At 38.7% G+C, this 26,691-nt stretch overlaps 1 protein-coding gene across 2 annotated transcripts in view; it reads left to right on the plus strand.

Annotated features, from left to right (window-relative positions):
* Nucleotides 1-222: 222 nt before the first annotated feature.
* The window catches only part of PLEKHA2 (pleckstrin homology domain containing A2), a 118,617-nt gene continuing 92,148 nt past the window's right edge, over nt 223-26,691 (plus strand). Inside the window, exon 1 of one of the 2 annotated variants that reach the window (XM_003757985.4) lies at nt 223-410. The gene's annotated coding sequence lies outside the window, so the exon portion shown is untranslated. Of the gene's footprint in view, nt 411-20,119; nt 20,362-26,691 lie in introns of those variants that run through there. The other variant, XM_031950729.1, reaches the window with a different exon arrangement.

The raw sequence follows: 26,691 nt of genomic DNA on the forward strand, positions 1-26,691 counted from the left end.
CCCCTCCACCCCCAGCGGGCTCCTAGCCCCTCTTGGCCGAAGCACCTCTCCCGCTCCTTCCCCTCCCTCTTCTCCCCTCCCCCCCACTCCCCTTGGGGGCCGGCCTCCGAGCATTGTACTCACATCCGGGGGTTGCGTTTTGCTTTAGTGCTAAGCGTAATTAACCCGGAAAAAAGGCCGAGAGACCAGAGAGGGGGAGGGGGAGAGGGAGGGGAAGGAGGAGGGGGAAGGAGAAGAAGGAGGAGGAGGAGAGACAGAGCTACAGATAGAGATAGAGAGACTGACAGTTCTAGGGACGGAGAGAAATTGACCGGGAGACAGAGAGATTTGGCCAGTGGGAGGGGAGAGAAGCCAACTGGCAAGCCCCGATGTGAAGTTGCCGAAGATCCCCGGGCCCCCTGCGCAGCGGGGTAAGTTGAGGCTCTTAGGTGGGAGGAGGGGGGCTCGGAGAGGCTCCGGGAGACTGAGCGCAGAGCGCAGGCCAGGGCTAGGGGCGCCGAGCCTGGGGCACGGGAGAAGCTGGCTTGCTTGGAATTGGCATCGGGAGTGCTTGTGCAGGGGTCGTCACCGCTTTCCACTCGCGCGGGTCTGGGCGTCCCATAGCAATCTGAGACTGTTTGCAACAAGTGCCCTGCCTCTCTACCCCTCCTCCCTTTCCCCCCAAATCCGAGCGCAGCTTAGGGCGGCCGGAGAGTTGGAAGTGGGGGCATGGCTGCTCTGTCTTTCCTCACGTTTGCAACCGCGAAACGTTGGGTCAATCTATTCTAGGGATGGGGGTTAGAATGGCGTGGGGGGAGAGGAGTGGGGAGATCATGGGCTTGCTTGGACCCAGACCTACGCTCAGTAGTGGGGTTTGCCTGTCCTCCCTTTGCGAGACCTCCTCTCCCTCCTCTTTTTATCCCTGTTCAACTCAGCAATCCCAGGGCTTCCGATTTGCGAGACACTGCTCATTCTCGTGGACCCCACGGAGTCTTGGGGACGGGCTTGGGTGCTACCTCGGAGCAGAACTGAGCGAATGGGGTGGCTTCCTTACTGCTGGTTCTATGAAACTCGAGGACCTAAACTTTGTACCCTTCCCAACCTCAACGCTTAATATAGTGTCCTCCCGTAGCAGCAGTTTAATGTTTGTTAAATGAAAGTTCACCTCCCCCTGTTTCAACGCATCCCCAGCTGTCTGGAACAGTTCAACTGCTTTTATTCTGTCAAATCCTCCCTTAATCTACTACCTGTCCCTGCCCCACCCCCATCCCTACTTGGGCTCTGATGCCTAAGTATGACGTTTCCGCAGCTGCTCTCGGGGCCCTGCTGGAGCGCATCTTTGCACCTTGTCTCCCGGACAGCCCCGGAATAGAATGGACAGCATCTCTCTTTCCTCAGGCCAGCAGCTGTCCTCCTCTTTCCTTTTCTTTCCTCTCAATTCCCATTCCTTTCCACTCCCCAACACATATCTTTAAAATCTCTTTCTATGCCAAAGATGGACTTCACGACCACGACTCTTTCAGAACAGCACCCCACGGGTAATGTTAAATGTTTGGAACATGTCCTTGGAAGCAAGAGAAACATTTCTTCTCCAATCTCAGACTGGGGCCGTTGGGGATAGTGGTTCCAAGCCTCAGATCATATACTAGTGAATAATAAGGAACACACACACACACACACACACATACACACACACACACACACACACACACACACACACACATTGCTTTAAGCTTTGCACAGCAACCCGGTGAAATAAATGCTATTATCCCCATTTTATAGATGAGGAAAATTAGATCAGGTTGGTGCATCCCTCTGCTGACTAGCCATTCTTAGTACATTCTCCCTCCCCTTCTCCAAGACTTTATAAAGCTATACTTCCTTCCTATAATTCTTGAAGAGTACAGAATGTCCCTATGATCTTGTTCCTCTCTCCTTTCCAACATGGAACTAAAACTGCAGATTTGCATGGGATACAACTTAAGAAAGAGAAGAAGGGAGGCAACTGTGAAAAGAAGTAGAAAGAACCTTGTGTTTGAAGTCAAAAGATCCGAATTGAAATCCTAACACTGCTTCTGATAGCTGTGTGATTGGGCAAATCATCCCCCCTTCCTTCTCTAGGCCTTCATTTCTTCTGAAACAATGACCATCTTATTTCTAAGGCTTCTCACAATTGGTTGTGTGCGCTCCCTATGATTCTAGAGCATTGTAAGTTCAGTTAAAATATGCACTTGGCAAGTCCCCTCCTTCATCTCCAAAGTTGGGACTTTCAGTAAGGCATTCTAGATCATCTAGCCCAGCCTCTATCTGAGGGCATCCTTGAAAGATAATCAAGATCTACACTGATATGTAATTCTTTACTTCCTGAGGCAGCTTATTTCATTCTTGGGCAGTCCTTAACACAGGGAAATTTTCCTTAAACTTAAGTATGATTTCTGTGTCTCTAATTCTCCCCCACTTTGGTCTAGTTCTACCCTTTGAGGCCAAGGAGAACAAATCTGACCCTCTTTTTATGTGGCAGTCCTTCAAATATGTTAATCATATCCTCCCTTGATTTTCTACATGCTAAATATCCTCAGATACTTCAATGGAGGCTCATATAGCATGTTTTGGGTTCTCTCAACCTTCTGGACACTTTATGTGTTTAACTTTGTCAATGTTCTTATTAAAATAGGGCATCTACAACTATCCTAGAGTTCTATTCTCACCAGGATAGACCACCTCCTTCACCTTCTTCCTTTTTCTTTGCTTATAATCAATTCCACACCGAGAGAACAACAGAAGACTTGATGACTGAGGAATTTCCTTTTAGGATGCATTAAAGTTGTACTACTACCATCATCAGACATTAAGCATCTATACATGTAGATTCCCTAGTGACATAGTTTTTTGTACTTTTCCCAGGTACTATTCCCTGGTAGCCAGACCTTATTAAGATTTGCCTCACAAAGGAAATCTAGACCCATTATGTTATATCTCTTTGGCTCTTCTAACTTTTTTTTTGTGCAAGAATATGCAGAATAGGTACAAGTACTCATGAAAATTTGTGTTCAAGGAACTATTGGTGCTGAATTTAGCTAGGAGGGTTATTTTCACCTCATCTAGAGATGGTTATCCTTATCTCCTCAGCAAGCTACCTCCTATGTTAGCATTTTCCTCTTGGCTTGGAAACTTTCAGCTGTTTAAATGTTAATTCTTTGAAGGATTCTGTAAATCTTTCTTTTTCCCTCTTGTTAGCATGTTTCTTATTCTTTTCCTTCTTCCCTTTGAGTATGTGTAAAAGGAAGTAAGCTTACAAATGCCTGTCATGTCACCACAATGGGCTGATGCCCCCAAACTATAAGCCCAGGCTTGCCATTATGAATTCTGGAGACATGGGAAATGTTGGGGGAGGGAAGAATCCTTATAGATATTTCAGGAAGAAGTGAGGTTCGGAAAAGTGGCTGGCAATGTGGATAGTGGAAAGGATGGTCAGCTTGGAGTGACCTGGCTCCAACACTAATGACTTGTGTGAGTTTCCTCTATTTGTAAAGTGTAAGATGATAATACTTGTACTGTCTCATTGGATTGTTTTGGATAAAGTACTTTGCCATCATTAATATGCTTTAGAAAGGGGAATTACCAGGCTAAGCTTTCCCAACCTGTCATTTTAGCTCATAGTCAAATGTTATTATTGTAACCCCCAGAGAGCCAGTGCTAGGTAAATGCTTTGGTTAAACTTTCTATTTGCATTTTGTTTATTTCCTCTGGGTTCAGGTCTTTGTCCTGAGTTGGTCTTTGTCTCCCTAAGTCAAGGCAAATTCTACTTACACCTCTGGGACCATCTTCTCTTTGCATATTTAGGATGCTATAAGATCTCTGAGGAGCTTGGTAGAATAGTTTAGGTGACCTGAGCAGGGCAGGGTAGGGTGGGGCAGGGCGGGGCAGGGCAGGGCAGGGCAGGGCAGGGCAGGTCTGGGGCTGAGCTGGGCTGGGCTGGGAGGTGCTGCCTCCCCTCAACTCCTCTGCTAAGTGTGCAAGTGGCTTTGATTACCTCACTTGCCATTTCCTATTTTGCCTTGCTGAACTACTTGGGTCTGTGTTCATCTGCTGACTTGGGCTTTAGGATGAGAAATAATCTTGGAGTCCAATCTAGCCCCTTCAGAAGAGAATTTGTGATTTGCCAGGGTTATGGAGCTAGTGTCTAAGGCAGAATTTGAACCCAAGTTTCCCAGATTCCAAGCCCAGCACTCTATGCATTACAACATTTTTGAGACATCTGGGGGACAGGTTGTTTGGGGGTGGAGTAGGAGGGATGGGTCTTGTCTACCCAGACAGAAGTGCCGCAGTTGTTACCATGAGAAGCCTGGTGTACTGGTAAAAAGGCAAGTTCTGGAATCAGAAAATCTGGGTTGGTTCTACTGTTTGTCACTTTATTTCCTTGGGCCTTAGTTTTCTCATCTGTATAAGGAATTAGAAGGGATCTGGTTAGAAAGCCTCTTCCAACTCCATGGTTTTGATCCTGTGATCTTAGAGGGCTTCTTAACCTGAGATTCATCCATCAAAGGGTCCATGAGAAGATTTTGAGGGCAGGTGTCTGTGAACTTCAGTGGGAAAAGACACATTTTTATTTCATTGTCTTTGAAATTCTACCACATCCTATTTTATGCTTTTTTAAAATGTTATTTTACAAAGGAATTCATGGGCTCCACCACATAGCCAAAAGGGTCCATGATTTAAAAAAGGTTAAGAACCTCTGATCTAGACAACAAATGCTTGTTTTCTTATGTGTAAAAGAAAGGGGAGTGACTTGGCTAAGATTATGTAGATAATAAATAGCAGAGCCTGCTTTTGAAGCCTGGTCCTCTGATTTGAAACCTAGTGTCTTTTTTTTTTTAAAGCCAATTGGGGTTAAGTAAATTACTGACTTGGGGTCACACAGCTAGTGATACCAAATTTAAACTCGGGCTGGTGCTGCATTCATTGCAAAGAGCTGCCCCCAAATTCAATTCTTTTTCTACTCAACCACACTCAGAAGAACTAGGCTGAATCTTCACTTCATCTCATCTTTTCTTCACTACCTTTGGGATTTCTATGTCCAATTTAATCCATATATAGCTTATAATGGTATTCATGTGAGTTCCTTGAGGGTAGGGACTGACTTTCTGCCTTTCTTTATTTCCCTACTGTGCTAATAGGCATTTACTGAATCTTTATTAGTTGACTGATTTTGGCTAACCCACTTTTCCTATTTAGTCTCAGTTTCCTCATGAAAAAATTAATGAATGAAAAAGCATTTATTAAATAACCACTATGTGCTGGACACCATGCTATGGGATATAAATAAAGCCTCTGCTCTCAATTCTTTTTTAAAAATAATTTTTGTTTTTTTGTTATTCTGAACTTGACAAACAGCAACAAATATGAATGTTTGCATGTGAAAGAACAAAAAAGTTTGTATATGAAACCATGAATCTGTTATTTGCAGCTAGGGTTTTTGTTAAGTATAAATTTATCACATTAGTTTCAAAGTTCTTTACTTGTCCATGTCTCCCTCTGAAATTTCTTAAATTTAAAAAAAAAGCGCTTTAATGATGATTTTTTCATCTTTTGGATATGATTATCACTCCACTGTTGCCCCGTCCCAATTTTCTCTTTAATAACTTCTTTGTAACAAGTAAATATGATTAAACAAAAGCAGTTCACCTACGTGTTGGCCATGTCTAATAATATACATCTCATTTCAGGTATATCTCTTCTGTCAGGATGTGTTGACACTGGTCCTCTGGTTGAGCATTATAGATTTTTTTTAACTTTGTGACCTTGGGCAAGTCACTCAGATGCAACCTCTGCTTTCCTCACTTTCCTTATCTGTAAAATTAGGATAATTGTATCTACTTCAAATGAGATAATAATTGTAAAGCCCTTAGCACAGTACCTGGCACATAATAATTGATAATTGTTAGATCAAATTCTGAAATCCTTCAGAATGGTTTTCACTACAATGTTGTAATTGTATAAATTGTTCTGCTCATATATAGATTTCACTTAATCTGTCCCTTTCTTAATTTCTTTCAGTGTAACCATATGCTACTATATTCATAGACTACAGAAAGAGCTTCCATTCTAATGGAGGTAGATTACACTTGCATAGGAGCCAAGGCCAGGGAAAGGAGTTTTGGTCAGTGGAATCATGAAGACTGTAGACCAGTGGTTCTCAAACTTTTGTTTTCAGTATCTTTATCCTATTAAAAATTATTGAGAATCTCTCCAAAGCGTTTTTGTTTATTGGGATTATATTTATAGACATTTACCATATTGGAAATAAAAACTATTTTTGAATTTGTAGACCTTCTAAAAGGGTTTCAGAAATTCCCAGGATTCTCTAGACCATACTTTGAGAACCACTGCAGTGTAGACAGATGGCAAGATTGCTGGGTTGGAAGGCAGGATGGGATGTGAAGCAGTATGTTCTGGGGCTCTGGATAGATACAGTGGGCTGATAGGGTTTGTTCCTTTGTCCTCAAGACATTAATTCTGGTCTTACTTTTTCACCCTTCCAAAGCTGGATTGACTCTTCTGGTAAGTGATGTAGGGAGAAGGGGATAGGAATATATTGTTTTCCATGGGAGTGCTTTAAAATGACACAGGTAAATGGCTAGATGGGATTTGAATCATAGTCTGTTAAAATGAAGTGGTTGGATTATATTATCTTTCAGATATCATCCAGTTCTAACAATTTATGATTATATAAATACTTTTGGAAGAGTTTCTTGGGATTAATTCACATATTTCACATGTATGGTTTTCTTGTTCTCTTTTAAGTTTTGGATCTTTCCAACCTTTGGGAGTTATCTTTTTCACTGTAAAAATTTTTTTTCATTGTGAATCAATAAACATTTATTAAGTATCTACTGTATTCCAGGCATTAAGACTATAACAATCTCAAAGGGAAAAAAATCTCCTGAATAAAGCTTAATATAATCATATACTGGTCAGATATAGTTAATTTTTTTTTTTTAAAAAAGAACTTGTACATTTCCCTAAAAGTAATGACTTATTTATTCTTGTCCCATTCTGAGGTATTTATTATGTAAAATTTCATGAATTTAATTTTTTTAGGTGATTGTTATTGGCATATACTAAAAGCAATATTGGGTTTAGATTCAAAGGACCTGGATTGAAATCCTAGTTCTGCCATTTACTAGTTATTAAAAAATGCTTGGGGGCTTCTCATTATGAGAGTCTTAACATTGTAGTGTCTAGACTCCATGATATCAGCTCAGCTTGAGTCCTAAGCTTTGGGCTTTTTTTGCTTCAAGTATTTATGGATCTGGGAGGGGTTAGCTGAGATAACGGAGGGAAGTAAGGACCTCCACATCTTCCATATCTTCCTTTCATTTCTTGAGAAACACTATAGTTGACATGCAAAGTTCAGACAGGCTGTCCCAGCAGATTATATCCAAATTTGGCCAACAAATGACTGGGTGGTTCCTTGCTGCTTCCAAGCTCCTGATATATCCTCTACTGTATGGAGTTCTAGAGACCTTTCCTGGAGAAGCTGATTAATTCAGCAAGATTTCTGGGTGACATTAAATTTTACGATAATGTAACCAAAGATTCTGTTCACATTTTAGTTGTGGTAACATATAAAGGTTTCTAAAAGGAGGGAGGGGGGAAGAAACATCTCCTTAAAGTAGATGAAGCAGTCAGTTCAGCTTATGCCGAACCCACTTTATAGTTTGTTACCTCTGTGTGTGATCCCTTTCTGTGTTCACATTGATTGAAGGCTGCTTTTAAGTCCTGTCCAACATACACGAGATGGATACAGCTCTAAGAAGGACAAGGAACTTCATAGGTTGTTTTTCCCAATTAGCAGGCATATACAATGTTCAACTGCCTTAAAAAATTTTTTTTTCACCACTAATCAATGGTTCTTCTGCTTCCTTTTGACTCAACTATTGGTGCTCAAAGAACATGAGAACATGCAAACTTGGGAAAAACAAGAACTTAGTTGGTGTTCCCTAGCTTGAAGGTCCACCAGCACCTGGCCCCACCTTCCCCATGCAACTCAATACCATTGATTCACTATTCTAGACAATCTGGTTATCCCATTATCCCCTTATGTGTAATCATCACCTTTATTTTTTCCCCTCCTGGAATTCTCTTATTATGAGAAGGATGTTTCAGTGGGAGTTTGGAGACTAGGATGCTAATCCCATCTCTGCTTTATCATATTAGACAAATCACTTTCCCTGTTTGGGAAGTGCTGAAATGCTTCTGCATTTCTTTTTATTTAAAAAACAAGAAGGTTGGATTGATGATGACTAAATTCCTTTCTAGATCTGACCTATGATTCTATAAATGTGAGCTGTTATTATTATTATTATTATTATTTATTATCATTATATTCTTATCTTTATGTTGGAATGAACTCAGATAGAAATGATCTTGGGTATTCTTTTATGTTTAGGATTCAGCCAATAGTTGTCCTGGCGGATAAAGCAATTGATTAATTTTTTTAATTGAATAAAAGAATTTGGATGAAGGATCATTCTGTTAGCCCACTGAAACTATAGTTCTAGTAGCAGACAGTATGACAGAGATGATATGTACTTCCTATCCTTAGCACATTCTGATTTCTTCTGTTCAGTTTCTATATTGTGGCAAGCTTTTCATTCAATATAATATGAAGGCTATGAGAGTTTGATATGGCAACATTTATGAAAAAACATTGTCAGTTTTTTGTGGGTTATGTTATATCTGTGGCAATTATTTGTGATAATGCTTTTGTTCCCATACAGTTTATTTGTTGACTTGACCATTTCTGAGGTTGAATTTGCAGTATACAGTTTTGTGGTCTCTTAATGAAGAATATTAAGCCTATCCATTGCATATAATATTATCCATTTGATTACATCTTTCTAGGTTTTTGGTAGTTGATAAATATTTGTGAATTCCAGTAATATGCTGTATAGTTTCTACTACTTCCTTGCAAAGTTTACTTGATCAATATATTAGGACTTTTTAAAGATGAGCTTTCTGTAGTTTCCTAATATATTATTGCTCCCCTAAACCTCTCTTTTTCTGATAACAAATACACTTTGAAGCAGTCATATAAATGTCCAGTGCTTCTTGTCACTAATTGAATTCATGTGAATGTCACCCATGGAAGGCCTTTTGGTTCCATTCTTTGATCTTAGCTGTTTCCTAGACTCCATTTGGAGGTAGTCCAGTTACATTCAGTAAGTCTAGTTGCAAATGTCTGTTGTTTGCTTTTACTATTTCTTTGGGAAGTGATGTTTTTGGGAAGTTTATTTGGGAAATATTTTTGTAACTTTCCAACCTATCAGTGCTTTTCTTTATTTTTGAGAAAAAAGTGTTCATTTTTTAAAAGATAACTTGGGATAGTGAAGCTAATATTAATATTCCTCTCATTTTTCTCATCTTTTTTTCAATTGAGTTCAGCTAAAAACAGTCCTGGGAAAAGTAGATATCTTATTATTGCTTTTTTATATTTAATGTTCTGTGGAGTATTGCACAGGTGAGCATAATAACTGCTTTTTGTCACTGAATAGAAGTATTTGGATGTAAATTCATCTTTGCAGGCTGACTGAAAGCATTTTTGGATCAACTCTTAGGGCCAACAAAAAACAGGAATAGTATGTAGTTCATCTTGTTCCCACATAATTTTAATTTCTTTCACCAGATCTTTTGCTTTGGAAAGCTTTTAATTCCACATAGATTGCAGATTATGAATATTTGATACTGCAACACCTATTAAAAACATTGTTCTTAAATTTTTGTAGATCAATGTTATATTCTATCAACTGTGGGCAACAGTTTTATTTGATTCTAATTTCTAGTTCTAATTTTGGTACAATTTTTTTTGTTTAATTCTCAAAGATACTTTGAGGTATTTGTAGTGTGGAGTTTTGTTATCTTCTGGTTTCTGAAAGAGAGTGAATTTCTGGCTTATAATTCTAGCCAGTGGATCATGTCCTGCTTAGGTATTAAGTCCTTTTACAATCTGCAATAAGGGGTTGCTAAATTTCAACCATTTCCTTGCATAATCTTCTTGATTGGAAGTCTGGGTTCCTTTAGAACAACCCATTTGTAATTTTTTTTATGGTGATAACCAGATTCTAAATTGTTATCATATATACCTCCATTTCTATGATTTAATCATTTCTTCAAAGTTTCTTTGCTACATATTGAGTTCATGTGCATATCACTCATGAAGAACATTTTGGATCAATTCTTAGATTTTAAGCTTTTTCATAGGCTTCTTAAAAAAAACTATTTTTATTATGATTCAACAAATTCATTGGTGGACATTTATTTGTTGTTGTTTTTTAAATGGTATTTTATTTTTCAAAATACATGCAAAGATAGTTTTCAGCATTTACCTTTGCAAAACCTTATACTCTAAAGTTTCTCTCTCTCTTCTCCCCCTCCCCAAGATAGCAAGCAATCCAAAATAGACTAAACATGCAGTTCTTCTGAATTTTTCATGCTGCTCCAAAAAAACAAATAGATCAAAAGAGGAAAAAAACACAAGAAAGGAAGAAAAAAACAAGCAAACAAACAACAACAACAATCAAAAGGTGAAAATACTGTGCTTTGATCTATATTCAGTCTCCATAGTTTTCTCTCTGGATATGGATAGCACTTTCCATCCCAAGTCTATTAGAATTACTTTGAATCACCTCATTGTGGAAAAGAGACAAATTGTTCATAGTTGATAAACACGTAATTTAATTGTTACTATGTACAATTTTATCTTGGCTAAGTTAATATCACTTACTATTAGTTATTGCAAGTCTTTCCAGCCTTTTTAAAAATCAGCCTGCTTATCATTTCTTATAGAACAATTACATCCCATTATGTCCATATACCCTAACTTATTCAGTCGTTCCCAGCTGATGGGCATCCACTCAATTTCCTGTTTTTTGCCACTATAAAAAGAGCTGCTAAATTTTTGCACATGTTGGGTACTTATCTGTTACCCTTCACCTGTCACTTGATGATATGATATTGGTTTGTTTCATGGATATCTGTACATTAATAGCCTGCTTTCATGTGCTTTGATAACATCTATCAAACTTCTTTTTTATTTTTGATGATGATGCCTGCCTTAGGTTGATGCATTAGTCCAATTTTTGTTCACATACTTTAAAAGGCTTTATACAAAACATAATTTGTAATTATTATATTTTTAGTTCAATTTACTTAATTCAATCCAATTTAACAATATTTAAAGCACTTTCTATGTTTCAGGCTACCTCCCCAACTTAATTTGCATTTAGCTGAAGTCACATGATTAGATAGCAGTGGGAGCAAGATTAGAACTGCCACCAAATCCAGTTATTTATGTTTGTTGAGTTAATCAGTAGGCTGTCATTCCTTGAGGAAGGAACTTGCTCATTTTGACCCCCAGTGGAGGAGATATAAACGGCACATAGTAGATAGTTAATAAATGTTTGTTGGTTAATATGAATTTCAACAAACACAGCTAAAATAATCCCTTTGGTTTTCCATTTTTCCATGCATTTTGAGTTAGCCTTCTAAGCAAACACATTATTTGTAATAAATTATAAATTTTCATCAGAACCCTTCTTCATCAGAATGATTCTAGGCACCTAAGAAGTTGAAGTAAGCTTACTATATAGTTGGTCATATTTACGTAAGTCTTCACAGTTTCCAAAAGTATTTGCCTTTACTATAAACTTTCTAAATTAGGTATTAGCATCATTTCTTTATTTTTAGTGAGGAAATCAAGGCCAGATCATACAGACAGATCAGAACATCAGAGCCTAGATTCAAAATCAGATTTTTTGATTTCCAAGTCCAGGTCAATAGTATCCACTATGCCATATAGTTTATAGATGGAACCTCTTTAGGTCAGGGATTATTTGATTTTTATCTTTGTATCCCAATGACTGATACATTAGAGGTGCTTAATAAATGCTTATGCATAACCCACCCACCTACCCAAATGATACTGTTGCTTTCGTCTCCATCTGCTATATTTCCACCCCATATCGGTTAACTAGTTAATAATAGTTAGCTTTTATAAGGGAGTATTGTTTAAAAGGTATAATAACAAAGGCAAAAGTATAAAATATCCCTCCCCAACCCAGTAGATACTCTATCCCTTTTATACACATACAGGATCTTTGGGGAAGGTGGGGTCAAATGTGAAGACAAAGCATAGTAAAGTACTTATGGAGGAAATATTTTTGTCTTGGGGGCGGGGTACCTCTTGTCTTGGAAGTTTTTATTTTTTTTTGTAGAGTTCCTACCAAATTCACTTCTAGGTTTGGCATGGCCAAATTGTTCCCTTTCTCAGCTGGGCTAACTACTTGAAGAATGAAATGTATCAAGTGCTGTGGCAACAAGAAATCACTTCTCAGATATGATTCCTCAGTGGAATCAATTATTGTTGCTACCAGCTCTGGTGGTCTGCTACTGACTGGTGGCTAAGGGGAATTCTTGTGTCTTTTTGAAGTTCCTAGGTTCATCATAACCCGATTCATTCGATCTCTCAAGACCCTCAAAAGGCTATAAGGAGTTCTTATAGTCATTTTAAACACACAGAATAAGAAAATTCTAAACATCTAAGACAGAGGTGAAAAATGGTATGTCTTCCCAATTTTCCAATTTACCAAATGATTGGTGGGAAAGGGCCACCAGAACTTGTATCACATCAGAACTTTATTTCCTTGAGTAATGGTGGGGGGCCAGGGGAGGAGGGGCTGGTCAATGAGAGTCCCATAGTTATAGCCTCTTCATTCTAACATTGTACTCCTCCTGTCCTTAGGCTCTCTGCTCTCATCTTTTCTCGGGTATATGCTCTCATGAGAATTAAAAAATCTAGTGGTATTGTAATCACTAGGTAATAGATGCTCTCAGACTTCCTTATTTATAGTTCTTGGCTTGTTTTCAGGGATTTGTTCTGAAATAGCCTATGACTTTTGGGGCTGTACAATTAGCAGTCCTTCACAGACCCGTTGGATTGGTCCACTTCTCTTCCCTCTCCCTCCCCCCTCCATGTGCGTCATCCCCACCCCCATCCTGTATATTGTAGGCAGCAGCTGAGTGAATTCACTTTTGCTCTCTTCCACTGCCTCAAACTTGGCCTGGCTGTGTTTCAATCTTTTTTATTTGATGACATCATTTCCTGACCAACTTTCTCTAGCTAGAGATCAGCAGCTTCCTTGAAGTATCCCCTTTGCCCACCTTCAAAGCCGCTGTCCCTAGATCTCGCCACAGTAATATTCTTCTAAGATTTGCAAAATGTTTTCCTCTCAACAACCCTGGAAAGTTAAAGAATGAAAGTATTATTGTACCTACTTTACAGCAAAGAAACTGAGGCTCCAAGTTGTCATTTCTCAGTCTAGTCTATTGACTCTTATGATGAGTGTCTTTCTGTTCTATGGTAGTTGATATGTACTCATTTACTGTATGATAGTTCCAGTTAGGAAATTTTGGTGGATACAGTTTTTTTTAGAGTGGGTTTATATTTTGAATCTGAGACCTTAAAAGCACAGAACCTTCAGTTTAGAAGGAACCACAGAAGTCTTGTAATCTAAAATTCACTTGGTTAATATAGTTTTCTTTCTTTCTTTCTTTTTCTTTCTCTCTCTCTTTCTTTCTTGCTTTTTTGCTTTCTTGCTTTTCTTCCTTCCTTCCTCCCTTCCTCCTTCCCTTCCTTCCTTCCTTCCTTTCTACTTTCCTTCCTTCCTTCCTTCCTTTCTACTTTCCTTTCTTCCTTCCTTCCTACTTTCCTTCCTTCCTTCCTTCCTACCTTCCTTCCTTCCTTCCTTCCTTCCTTCCTTCCTTCCTTCCTTCCTTCCTTCCTTCCTTCCTTTTCTTTCTTTTTATCTCCTATATGCTACTTTCTCCCTTCTACTAATTTTACAGTCTCTAAGCCCTGATACTTCCTAGCTATATGTCCTTGGCCTATCATTCAAAATCTCTCAATCTCATTTTCCTCATCTGGAAAATGAGAATGTTTGAATTACCTGCCTTACAAATCGGGTAATGTAGAAATTATATAGAAATGTGAGCTTCTTTTGTAATTTTCTGCCTCCTTAAACCAGGCTCTTATAGTTCTGTGGTTTTACAAGAGAGAACTGGGGCATGCAAACCACCCCTACTTTTTTGATGATGGGGATAGTTGGTTTTCATTAACCACTATGTACCTATCAGTTTACTTTTCAAATCTACTATCCACTGTCCCAGAAGGAGACTCTAGTACCTAATGGCCTCCTTTCTCCAAAATCTTTGCCAAGTCTCAGGGTATCTCAGAGTTTAGAGGCTTGAAAATCTTTGGAGATCATCCCCTCTCTCTCTCTCTCTCTCTCTCTCTCTCTCTCTCTCTCTCTCTCTGTGTGTGTGTGTGTGTGTGTGTGTCTTTCTCTCCTTGTTAAATTCCTAGAATCATATACTCTTGGAATTAGAAGGTGCCTTAACTATCAGCTATTTTTACATGTTAGAAAACTGAGGCCCTTAAAGAGGAAAGAATAAATGACAGTGAGACCAAAATCACCTCCTCTGATTCTAGTTTCCTCTTTTTTCCTTTGAACCTCATCTTGTATGCAGAGGCTGTATCTTTCATCAAGCCCTCTCCGACTTCCCCTGACTAGTCTCTTAGAATCTCACAAAGCTTTGTTTTGTACCTCTTTATTCCATGTAGCAGATAGTTTAATTCTTTTTCATATTTAAAAAAATATATTTTGGTTCTAATTATCAACAGACACAAACATTTTAATACTCAAAAAGAAGAAAAAAAGAGAATGTCATAAGAAGCTGAATTTCTTAGCAGATTTTATTGGACACTAAAATTACTTATGTTATGGGTCTTATCTTCCTTATTAGACTAGAGCAGCAATTCTCAAACTTTTTAATATCAGGACTCCTTTATGATCTTAAAAATGATTGAGTACCTTCCCCCAAAGAACTTTTATTTATATAGATTTTATTTATTGTGATTTCCAGTGTAAGAAAATAAAATATCTTAGTATTATTACGAAAACCCCTGAAAGGGATCATTTGATCCCTAAAACATATTTTGAGAACCACTGGGCTAGTCTGTAAGGTCCATGAAGACAAAGCCAATTTCTTACCTAAATTTTGTATCTTACTCAGTATCTAATAATTTGTATCTTTCTTAATGCTCTGCACAGGGTAGGAAACAACAAACCCCAGACTATGTACAAAATATTCTCTGAAGGCTGTCTAAGTACAGGCTTTGTGGCAGCTCCTATATTCCCTAGGGATTTGTGCTACTGATGGGATATCATTTACTGCAATGAAAGCTGCCAGGCCCAAGAGTCTGGAGAAAGCTTTAACTTAGACATGTTGTTTGTTTATGCTTTGTTTCTTAAATGTGCAGGGAGAGAAGAGGTTGAGAAATGTAGGCTCAGTTGCAAGGCTAGCTCTCAGCCAGATTGTGACAGAGGTGAATTTTGTCTTTGGCAGGCTTCCTATTTTTCTTTTCAGCACCCTGGCACCCTATAATAAAAATAGCTTACATTTAAGTACTTTCCTCCCAAGGGCCTTGTAAGGTAGATAGTTCTAACACCATTGTTCCCATTCTACATATGAATAAACTGAGGTTCCGAAGGATCATAAGCCTTCTCCCAGGTTAAATAGCCCAGGAGAAAGATCCAAGAAGAGGTTTTTGCAGCAATAGGAAGTAACAAACCTCAAACTATATAGAACTTCTGCTGAAAGCTGTCTCAATACATGATTATATATTATAATAGAGCTGGGACCCCAACTCACCTGGCACCAAGTCCACCATTTCTTCTACTCACCCCCTGGACTATTTACTAAGATGTTATAGCAAGGATAGAAGTACAAAACATTGTACTTCCTCCTTACGAAATAGTGCGCTCATCTATCTGGTGCTTCTTTCTCACCCTTCCACTTATTCTAGGTTGAATTCTCTTAGGTTATTCAGTCCTTTAAGGCATTAGCTCAAAAAAGATTTAAGATGCTATTATCTTCTACAGATATGTGGATTATTTTAAAAAGTCATAAAAATCATGGGATGTTAGAAATGCAAGATATCTTAGAGATTATCCAGTCCACTGGTATAAAACTCAAATAGAAACTTAGAAAGCCACTAATTAGCATTATCTCTTTTATATGGTATTTTCTTAAACATTTACCAATTACATATCAGTGTTGCTGTTGGTGGAGAGTTTGACACCTCTGATCTCATTTTACAGATGTGGAACTGGCCCAGAAAAGAGAAGTGGCTTGTCCCAGATCTCATAGCTATTTAGGGGCAGAGCTGGGGCTCCAAACTTAATCTCTTGACTCTGGGCCAATGCTTTCTCCAATCTATCAATGGTAGAAGATATATATATAGTGTTTGAAGACACCAAATTAATGGTGTGAAAGGTGTTTTAGAAAAGGCGGCTTTCCAGTGCCCCTTGAATTACATCTAACACATAAGATAAATACATAGGTAACACATAATATACAGTACTACACAGTAAGTTCATTAGAGAGGTAGAAAGCAAGGTGGGTGAAGTCTAATAGAGAAGAACAAGGGAATGGTTCATAGAGGGGATGGATGGAATTTGAATTGAACTCTAAAGATGAAAGGGCAGCTAGGTAGCACAATGGTTAGAGAGTCACCCTGGAGTCAGGAATACTTGAATTCAAATCCAGCCTCAGACACTTTCTAACTATGTGGCCCTAGGCAAGTCACATAGTTCTTTTTGCCTCAGTTTCCTCATCAGTAAAATGAGCTGGAGAAGAAAATGGCAAGCCACTCCAATATCTTTGCCAAGAAAACCCCAAATGGAGCACAATTTAAATGACTGAACAAGAACAAAAACAATAAAGGATGAAAAAGAATTCAATAAGTGAAGAGAGAAGAGAAATTCTAGCTTTAGAGGGAGGGAAGTCCAGAGTTTATTCCTCAATTTGGAGTTAGAGAACCTGGGTTCAAATTCCAGCTCAGCTGTTCGTTTTCTGAATGACCACAGATAAGTCATTTTAGCTCTCTGGGTATCAATTTTCTGATCTATAAAATGAGGTGATTGGATTAAGATGACCATTACTATTCCTTCTTATTCTAGGGGTTTTTTGATAGTTGATTATTATAAAAAGAATCTATTCTGGCTAGAGAATAGAATAAATGCAGAAGAGCTCTAGGAGAAAGAGATTGAGAGATACTAGGTTATGGAGGACTTTGAATAAAGTTTGGAGTCTACTTGGCAGGTAATGGGGAATTGCTGAAGATTTTCGAACAGAGAACTATATGTCAGAACTATATGTAATGAAAGGCCAGAGCTATAAAGGAGTTTTGCCTGGAGCAGATCATGAGGTTTGATTCCAACCTTGCTAACTTCTTTCCTCCTGCATACACATATTCCAAACCATTTTAAAGATGATATTGAGTTTAAATACAACTAAGACTGGGACTTTTTGGAGTGGCAGAAATAGTAACAAAAAATGATGTTTGGGTTATTTGGGATAATTTTTTGCTTTGATGATAAGGCATTTAGATTTCTTCTAATGCTAGGAGTCAGGATGCTTTTCTTAGTTCCTGCCACCCAATCCCGGTTTCTGCCTAACCCTGTGATAACTAGAGAAGGGTTATGAATTATTTTGTCCTATCCTCATTCCACCCCACCTCCACCCCAGGATCTAGAGAAGAATTTGGGAAAGGATAACAAGTTGAAGGGGCAGGGTGACAGATTTTTTAAAAACTGTCACTCTCTTTCAATTGCTCAGAGCCAACGTGATAAAGTGTCAACTAGAAAGAACCAAGAGCAGACAGATAGAAAGGATGTCCTTAAATACTCTAAGCATTAGTTGGTAAATTTACTTTTACTTTTTACCATCCCAACTCGAATTTGGATGTCATTCAGGGGACTTCTTTTGGGTATATAGAACAAAATCTTTTTTAAAAAATGTTTTTACTGATAGCTTTTGTTTTTTACATATCCTAAATTTCCCTGTGAAGCCCTTCTCCCAGAGAGCCATAGTCTTTATTTCTATTGAAAAATGAAACTAAAAAAGGAAGAGAAAAAAAGAGTATATCTGGCTTCCAATCTGAACTTTCCACTGAAACTGTTTTCTCCAAAGTTACTAATGATCTCTTGATGGCTAAATCCAATGGTCTTATCTCAATCCCCATTATCCTTGATGTCTGCAGTTTTTGGCACTGTTGATCACTCTTGCTTTTCTCAAGGTTTTTGGGATGCTACTTTTTCTCCTACTTTTCCTCTTATCTCTCAGATGGCTTATTTTCTGTCTCCTTTGCTAGGACATCCAGATGATGTCCTAAACTGGAGGTGTCCCTCAGGGTTTTGTCTTAGGCTCTTTTCTCTTTTTTCTTCTATATTATTTGGTGATCTCGTCAGCTCCCCCAGATTTAATTATCTCTGCTGGTAGTTTTCAAACCCACTTTTTCTGCCCCAATCTTTCTATTGATTTCCAATTTCACATCTTCAATGACTTTTTAAGATCATCAAGCTAAATATCCAGTACACATTTTAAATTCAATAAATACAAAACAGAACTCGTTATCTTTCCCCCCTAAACCTTCTTCCTTCTTACCTTTCTATTACTGTAAAGAATAACACTGTCTTTTTCCATTGCCTAAGGTCCCAATCTAGGAGCCATCTTGAATTCCTATCTTTCACTGCCATATCCAAGTCTGCAGGAGCAGATATAAAATGCTGTTTGGCTTTTAAAGCCTTTTATAGTCTAGGCTTCTCTGACCTTTCCAGTCTTTTTACACTTTACTCCCTTACAGGTGAGTCTTGATTTAGTGACATTGTTCTCTGGGCTGTTACATGAACAAGACACTTTATCTCTTGAGTCTTGGCTAACTTCCATGATTGGAATGCTCTTTCTCCTCTTTTCTGCTTATTGACCTTTTAGGTCCCAATTAAAATTCCATGTCTTATTGGAAGCCTTTCCCAACCTCTCTTAACTTCAGTGCCTTTCCTTCTGTTAATTATTTGCTATCTATCCTGTATTTAACTTGGCTTGTATATATTTGTTTACATGTTGTTTCTTCTACTACATCATAAGCCTCTTGAGGGTAGGACCTGTCTTTTGCCTCTTTTTATATCCCCACTGTATAGTACAATGACTAGAACATCGTAGGTGCTTAATAATTTATTGATTGATTAAAAGTGACCAATTTCCCTCCAAAAAAGGACTTCATATTCTGTGTTCTACGCCCATGAACTTCCTACTTCTGCAAAGGAATTGGGGGAAATGAATTTTCATATCTCTTTATTGGGGTTAAGCTTATTTTTGGTAATTTCCCAACTTTTTTTAATTGCATGTAACAGAATCTAAATAAGGGCCTTTTTCTCATTATAAATTCTTCTGAGTAGCTTGTTATAGTTCCATTGTATGATCAAATAGAGTCCCTCATACCTCTTGCTCTCCATCAGTTCTCTTTCTGCAAAAGATCCATCCCCTCTCCTCTCAGCTCCAGCTCTCACATCTCTTAGTGAGCTTTAGGACTCAGCTGCATCTAGGAAGGCCCAAATAACTGAACAGTTTTTTTCTGAGGAGGGGAAGAAATTGAGAGTGGAATCTACATCTGCTTTCAGTGGACCTCACCCCTCTACAGTAGAATCTAGTGAATAAGGCCTTATCTTTTTTTGAGAGGAAGAGAAACAACACTCCCTGACCCCTGGTTTGAGAAGAAGAGAGAAATTAAGCCATCTAGTCAGGCTTACAGAGTGAATTTGTTTAAAAATGGAAGTTAAATGAGGCATTATGGGTATTCTGGGCCTTTCCTCCCAAAGGGCATTTGCCCAGCCTCCTGTGGAATGATGTTTCATTTTTGAGACTTTATTCCAGAGGACTTGGGGAACCACAGAGGCCTTTGGCCTTTGGGTAATTTGGCCTTAATCACCTGGCGTCATGGGAATGTGCCAGACTGCTGTGTAGAGGTCCTCCGGCTCTGTCTTTCTCTCATCCCTGGTGAGGAGGAGTCTAATGTGGTGCCTACAGCTGCCAGAGTTGAGGTTGTCAGAACCTGTCTAGTTCTCTCTCTCTCTCTCTCTCTTTTTTTTTTTTTTTTTTTTTTGCTTTCTTTTTTGCAGAGCAGCCACCGACCTTTCTCTCAGATCTCTGGCTCTGCACCCCTCCCCCTCCTCTACTTCCCCATCTCCTTATCTCTCTTGCTGGAAGACTCCCAGTTTCAATTCAGGGGAAGAGACTTCAGTTCCTTCTGAGCAGCAGCTGTTCCCTACTTTTGGCAGTGCCCTGGACCTGCCTCCACTTCCTTCCCTTTCCTGAGTCCCAGGGAGACCCATTCACCAGCACCTCTTGTATAAAATTGGATCTAGAAAGAATCTGCAAAGGAAAGGGCCCGAGAATCCAGGGGAGCTTCGTCAGATGCTACAGGTATCATTAAACCTGGTAATCTTATCCTTATGCAAAGGACCCTCATTTCTCTGTCATGTCCTTTTCTTCCATCTCCTCCTCTGGCCCTTTTTTGGTTACCTCTTTTTCTTCCCTTTCTTTCCTCCTCTGTCCTTCTGTATCTCCTCTTGGGCTGCTTCTTCCTCTGCCTCCCCTTCCTATTTTCCTATTTACTACTAAGCCGATCTTTTGTTCCTCCTCCCTAGGGTGGTTCTGGCTTTTCTCACCCAGTCATTTGCTCTTCTGCCCCTGATGCCAGGAGAAGTGGGACTTGGCCTTGTTTAGGGGACTGGGCAGGGCTCATCTGGATTTCCTCAGGGACTTTCCCAAAGACAGCCTCCTAATACTGCAGGACTGAATCAGAGTAGCCAGAATTCAACTAGAGCTAAGCATTTGTGGGACGGTCTACACTTTGGGGAGATATAATAATAGTCTATATGTATGTATATATATACATATATATTCATAATCTGTTATGAATAATATATAGTATATAAATAATAGTAATAGTTCATATATATAATATATGAGTAATATATATTGTATGAGTAATAGTAATAGTTTATATATGAACTATTATTATCCCTACCCAAAGTGCAGACCATCATGCCAGGCATGGGACCCTCAGCTCTGACAATGACAATTGTGTAGTTCAACACCCTTGTTTTAGCAATAAAGATACAGAGACCCAGACAATTTACCTGTGGCTGCACAGCTCACCACTATCAGAGCTGATTTCTCATGTAGTTCTCAGGTCTCCAGGTCTAGCATTTGTTCTTCTCCCCTACTCTGCCTTTCTAGGACTTAGCAGTTGGTTGGATGGAGGTGAGCTGGGAGGCAGAAGGACACATTAATGATGGCACAATTTGGGCTGTTGGGAGAACAGTGATGCCATTAACAGACATGCCCCCTGTGGGAACCGCCTGGAATTCTAGGGGTTTGCCTTATTGCCTTATGGAGGTTATTTCTCCCAGGACTGGTTAGACCGATAATGTGTTCTCTTTATAGTTTCTCTGCTCTTGGGTAGTCACTTACTGACTGATGATGATGAGTCAGCCTCCTTGTTTCACATTGACTTTTTTTTTCTTCTGCTGACTAAAAACTGATATGGGCTTGTGCCCTCCTGGAAAAATGAGAAGGATTGATCTCCTGGGTTATACTTCAGGATTTTTCTCTAAGAGGAACAATACCAAATAAGAGTCTGTCTCTGAAGGACTGAGCTCCCTCTGACATTAATCTAACTCAGCAAGATCTGTGTTCAGAAGTGGACTTGGAGACCAGCAATTTTGTTTTAGACATTTCCTGTGTGACCCTGGGTTTAACAGTTGACCTGTATCAGCCTCTTTAAAATGGGGATAATAACAGCACCGGCCTCACAGAGCCATTGTGAGGCTCAGAGCATCTAGGGTGGCACACCTGAGGGTCAAATCTGACCTCAAAAGTAAGTCAAATCTGACTTACTAGCTTTATGACTCCAGGAAAGTCACTTAAACATTTCTGCTTCAGTTTTTTCTACTGTAAAATGGGGATGAAACTGGTTCTAGCTTCCAGAATTGTTATGAGGATCAAATGAGATAATAATCATAAAACACTTAATATATTAAATAAATGTTAGCTATTATTATTACAAATTAACATATGTAAGGCACTTTGCATATCTTAAAGTGATATACAAATATTATTATCTAGTATTATTCGATAAATGTTAAGTATTTCATATTTATAAAGCTTTTGAAATATATATAGAAGGCATGAGTATTGAGGAGTGAGTACTGTTTGCATGCTGCCTTTGATACTTACTAGGTTTGGAGAAGTCACTCAACCTCAGAGTTTCAATTCCCTCATCTGTAAAATGGGGATGTATGAAGATCAAATGAGATAATGTAAAAGCTTTATGAATATTAGCTGTCATTGCTAGATCCTGAGACAATTACAAAGGTAAGTAAGTGAAACTCAGTCTCTAGACTCTAGACCTTACAGTGTAATAAGGGAGATAAGATGTTCCCACCCCTAACAGTAATTCTAAGTGGAACATACTTTGTTTATGAGAGCATAGTATATAGTTGTGGCTTAATAAATTGTTGATTGTTTGATAGATGAGGAGCAAACACAAAATCTGTGAGAGTTTATAGTGGAGAGACATCCTTTCTAACTAGCAAGAGAGTATCAAAGAAAGCTTCATGAGGAAGTTTGTATTGGAACTGGTTTTGATAAAAGGGGTTAAATTTTAACAAGAAGAGACTATTGAGGAGGGTAATTTATGTATTTTTATATCCAGAGAATGTGGAGAGTAAAAGTAATCAGATATTTTTTAAAATGTGGACTAATTAAGTCATGGGATGATGAATAGTGTAGTTTGAATGGACCCTGAAGAAGAACAACACTAGTGAAGTCCACATGGATGGATTGTAAGTAGACTATAGAATGCTTTGAATGCCAGAATTTGGCTTTTATTTAATGGAGAATAGGGAATCATGGAAGGTTCTAGGACAGGAGAACAACATCATAATGAGAGGGCCTGAGGAAAAAATACTACATTTGGAATTAGGAGATAGAGGCTTAAATCTGAGTCCTATTATTAATTAAGAGGTGACCATGGGCTTTTCAGTAAAACCAAGGGCCTGTCTTAGAGGATGCCTAAAATTTTTTCCAGTTCTAAATTTTGTGATGAAACACACCATCTAAGAGACAGAAAGAGGGAAGGTGATAACTTTTCCTCATCTCCACCTGAATTAATGAATTAGTCCTCTATGTAGGAAACTATATAGGAATGTAGGATCAGCTCTCTGATCTTTCTTCTCTCTCTGAGGAAAGTTTTATTTCCCTTATTTGAGGGAGTCTGAACCTCTGTTATGACTTAAGGAAGAAAGGAGAGGGAGAGATTTTGGGGGAAAGTTAATAAATTCTAATTTTGCTACATTGAGTATAAGAGTTTGGGACTGGGGGACATCTGGGTTGAGTTGTCCTGATAACAGTTGGTCAGGAACTCCAGAGAGAGTTTGGAACTTAAAATACAGATTTTTGGAATTATTTTTATAGAGGGAAAGTTGTAAGAGTGGGTGAAATAAAAATTGGAGAGAATAGAAAAGGCGAAGAGATTTGGGGGACACCTGAGTTAAGATGGTAGCTTGATGGCACCGTGGATAGTGTCAAGCCTGAAGTCAGGAAGACCCATCTTTTTGAGTTCAAATCTGATCTTGAGCAAATCACTTAATCCTATTTGCCTTGGTTTCCTCATCTATAAAATGAAGTAGAGAAGGAAATGCCAAACTTAAATCTTTGCCAAGAAAATCCCATAATTGAGTCATGAAATAAAATGTAACTGGAAATAACTGAACAACAACAAATTTAGGTGAGAAGAGAAAGAGAAATCAAAGTAGAAAGCAGAAGAAGGGGTCACCACAAGATAGATGAAGCCAGGGTATATATGAGAGAGACTTTATTGGCTCCTGAAATTCAACATGTCTCAAGTCAAATTCATTATTATTATCTCTCCAACTTATAGCCGCTTGTGACTTCACTGTTTCTCTCAGGAGGATCATCAATTTTTTTCACAGCTTTCTATAGTTGAAACTTTGGAGTGATCTTTGATTTTCCCTATGCACACCTTTTATGTCCAATTAGTCACTAACTTTTGACAATGCTATCTCTGAAACACCTTCATGTACCCAATGCTGCCACCAAACTGGGTTACTTGCCATTTCCCATATACACACCCCTTACATTTCTGCCTCCACCTTTCTTTGTCATTATAACTTGGATTTAAAGGATGCAATGGAGTTCAGTAAAAATTCCTCTCATATAACCATCCTTGCCAAAAGTATCTCCATCCTATTTGGAATTCCTAGCCATTCTTTGAATCCCAACTCAAATGCCATTTACCATGGGAAGCTTTCTTTGCTCTCCCTATCCTGTAAACTCCCATCAATAGTGAGTGTTCCTGAGGATTAAATGAGATGATATCTGTAAAGCACCTAACACTGTACCTGGCACATCGTAGGCATTAATAAATGCTTCTTCCCTCTCCTTAACTTTTGACAATGCTATCTCTGAAACACCTTCATGTACCCAATGCTGCCACCAAACTGGGTTACTTGCCATTTCCCATATACACACCCCTTACATTTCTGCCTCCACCTTTCTTTGTCATTATAACTTGGATTTAAAGGATGCAATGGAGTTCAGTAAAAATTCCTCTCATATAACCATCCTTGCCAAAAGTATCTCCATCCTATTTGGAATTCCTAGCCATTCTTTGAATCCCAACTCAAATGCCATTTACCATGGGAAGCTTTCTTTGCTCTCCCTATCCTGTAAACTCCCATCAATAGTGAGTGTTCCTGAGGATTAAATGAGATGATATCTGTAAAGCACCTAACACTGTACCTGGCACATCGTAGGCATTAATAAATGCTTCTTCCCTCTCCTTAGAGTTCACATAGCACTTTGTTTTGTAACTCTAACATACTCATATTTGGTATATTATTATTTATCTATGTTGATAGTACTATAATCTCAAGAAGAGTATACACTATATCTTACTTAAATTTTACATCTCCAGGGCCTAGCATAGTAATGAATGAATGAATAATAGATGCTTAATAAGTATTCCTTGAATCAAGGATGAAGTGACTTGGACATTGTGCTCAGGACAGATGCAAATTCTTATATTTTCCTTAATTTCTAGTTGTTAGTGTCTTCCTTTCCCCTTTCCCATTACATTGATGATGTTTTCTATTTATTTATTCTTGTATGGTTGTGTTTCCCAATGGCAGCTCCTAAGAGCAGAAAATATTTTGGCTTTTGTCACTGCATTCCTTGTACCTAGGACAGAGCCTTATCTATAATAGGTGTTTAATAAGTGTTTGCTGAATTGAAATTAAAGTTCATTGGATTTAGCAATAAGGTCACTATTGTACTCAAACAGCAATTTTAGTAGAGTAGGAATTACAAGGACTTAAGGAGGAGATGGTATGGAAACTATGACACTGGCTGTGGTTCTGACATGGGTGGTCCAGACACCTGGATGCAGCAAAAAGGGGACTGCTTAAGCAAAGTGATAGTTCTATCATCTTGATAACAGGACAAGCAGCGTCCCACCTTGCTGGTTATCATTATGCTACGCCTCCTCCCAGCTCTATGAGGGTTTCTTCAGAGGGTACACTAATGGGGGAGATGGTTGAGTTTACCTTTTCAAGCTCTGGCTATCTGAGGAATCTTACTCTGCCAATGTCTGGTAGTCTGGTTCTTCATTCCTTATGCTGTAATGACATATGCCCAGCTGAAAGGTGCTTGTCACTGGGCCAGATTGGGAGTGTCTTACCTTCTTTGTGCTGTGGAGAGTGACCTTCCCATGGAGGGATTCCCACTGCTCTTTATGTGTTTTGAGAAGATGAAGATAATTGGGTGCTGATCCTGTACTAATTGAGCCACCATTGAAGCTCATGGCTGTTCTATTCTTAGATTTCTATCTGAACTACACTATTCTGAGGGCCTGAGTTACTCATCAGTAGAAAGAATAAAATGGCATGGGGGAGGGAGATATTGCTGCAAAGAGTATGAGGAAGTGGAAGTATCACCTGTATATTGGGTGTTCTGTTCTTTTAAAAAGTGTAAAAGTGAAGGGGAGGCAAGAAAGGGAAACATATTTTGGGGATATTTTGTTTTTTATTTGTAGGATAGCAGAAACCAAAGCATTGTTTTAGGCAAAAGGGAAGGAGCCAATAAAGAAACTGAAGATTCATGAGAGAGAAGGATTCCAATAAGAATTTTTCTGGAATCAATAAGTTCCAGATGGGTCAGGAAGGAATGGAATCCAAGTCTGGGTGAAAGGATACCATTTTAGCCTTGGCAAGAAAGTGAACATCTCTTTTACTGACAGTTAGGAAATGAGGGGAGTGAATAAAAACACTGTAGTGTTTAGGTGGTAAGGAGGGGAATTGAGAAATACTATTTTAGTTTCAGAAAAGTCAGAGGTGAGATTATTTTCTGAGAGGGTGGGGAGGGTGGGGAAAGAGAGGAAAAAGTCTGGAATAGTATCTGGGCAATGATTAGCAAATAAATTAATGAATTAAGCAGGAGTGAAGGTTCAATACAAAATTGCTTAGTTTTATAATGGAATAAGTAAATGAGATTTAGAATTATTCTATACCTCTTAGCAGCAGTGAAATCAAATCGTTGAGGTACCCAGAATTGAGAAGGGGGATTTGTAGAAATATCAAGGGCAATTCTATTATCATAGATAGTGAATTGTTGAAGTGACTAGCAGGGACAAAATATGAGCAATGGATAGGGAGAAGGAGTTAAGATTCT

This window comes from Sarcophilus harrisii, chromosome 2 (assembly GCF_902635505.1).
Source record: "Sarcophilus harrisii chromosome 2, mSarHar1.11, whole genome shotgun sequence".
Classification (NCBI taxonomy): domain Eukaryota; kingdom Metazoa; phylum Chordata; class Mammalia; order Dasyuromorphia; family Dasyuridae; genus Sarcophilus; species Sarcophilus harrisii.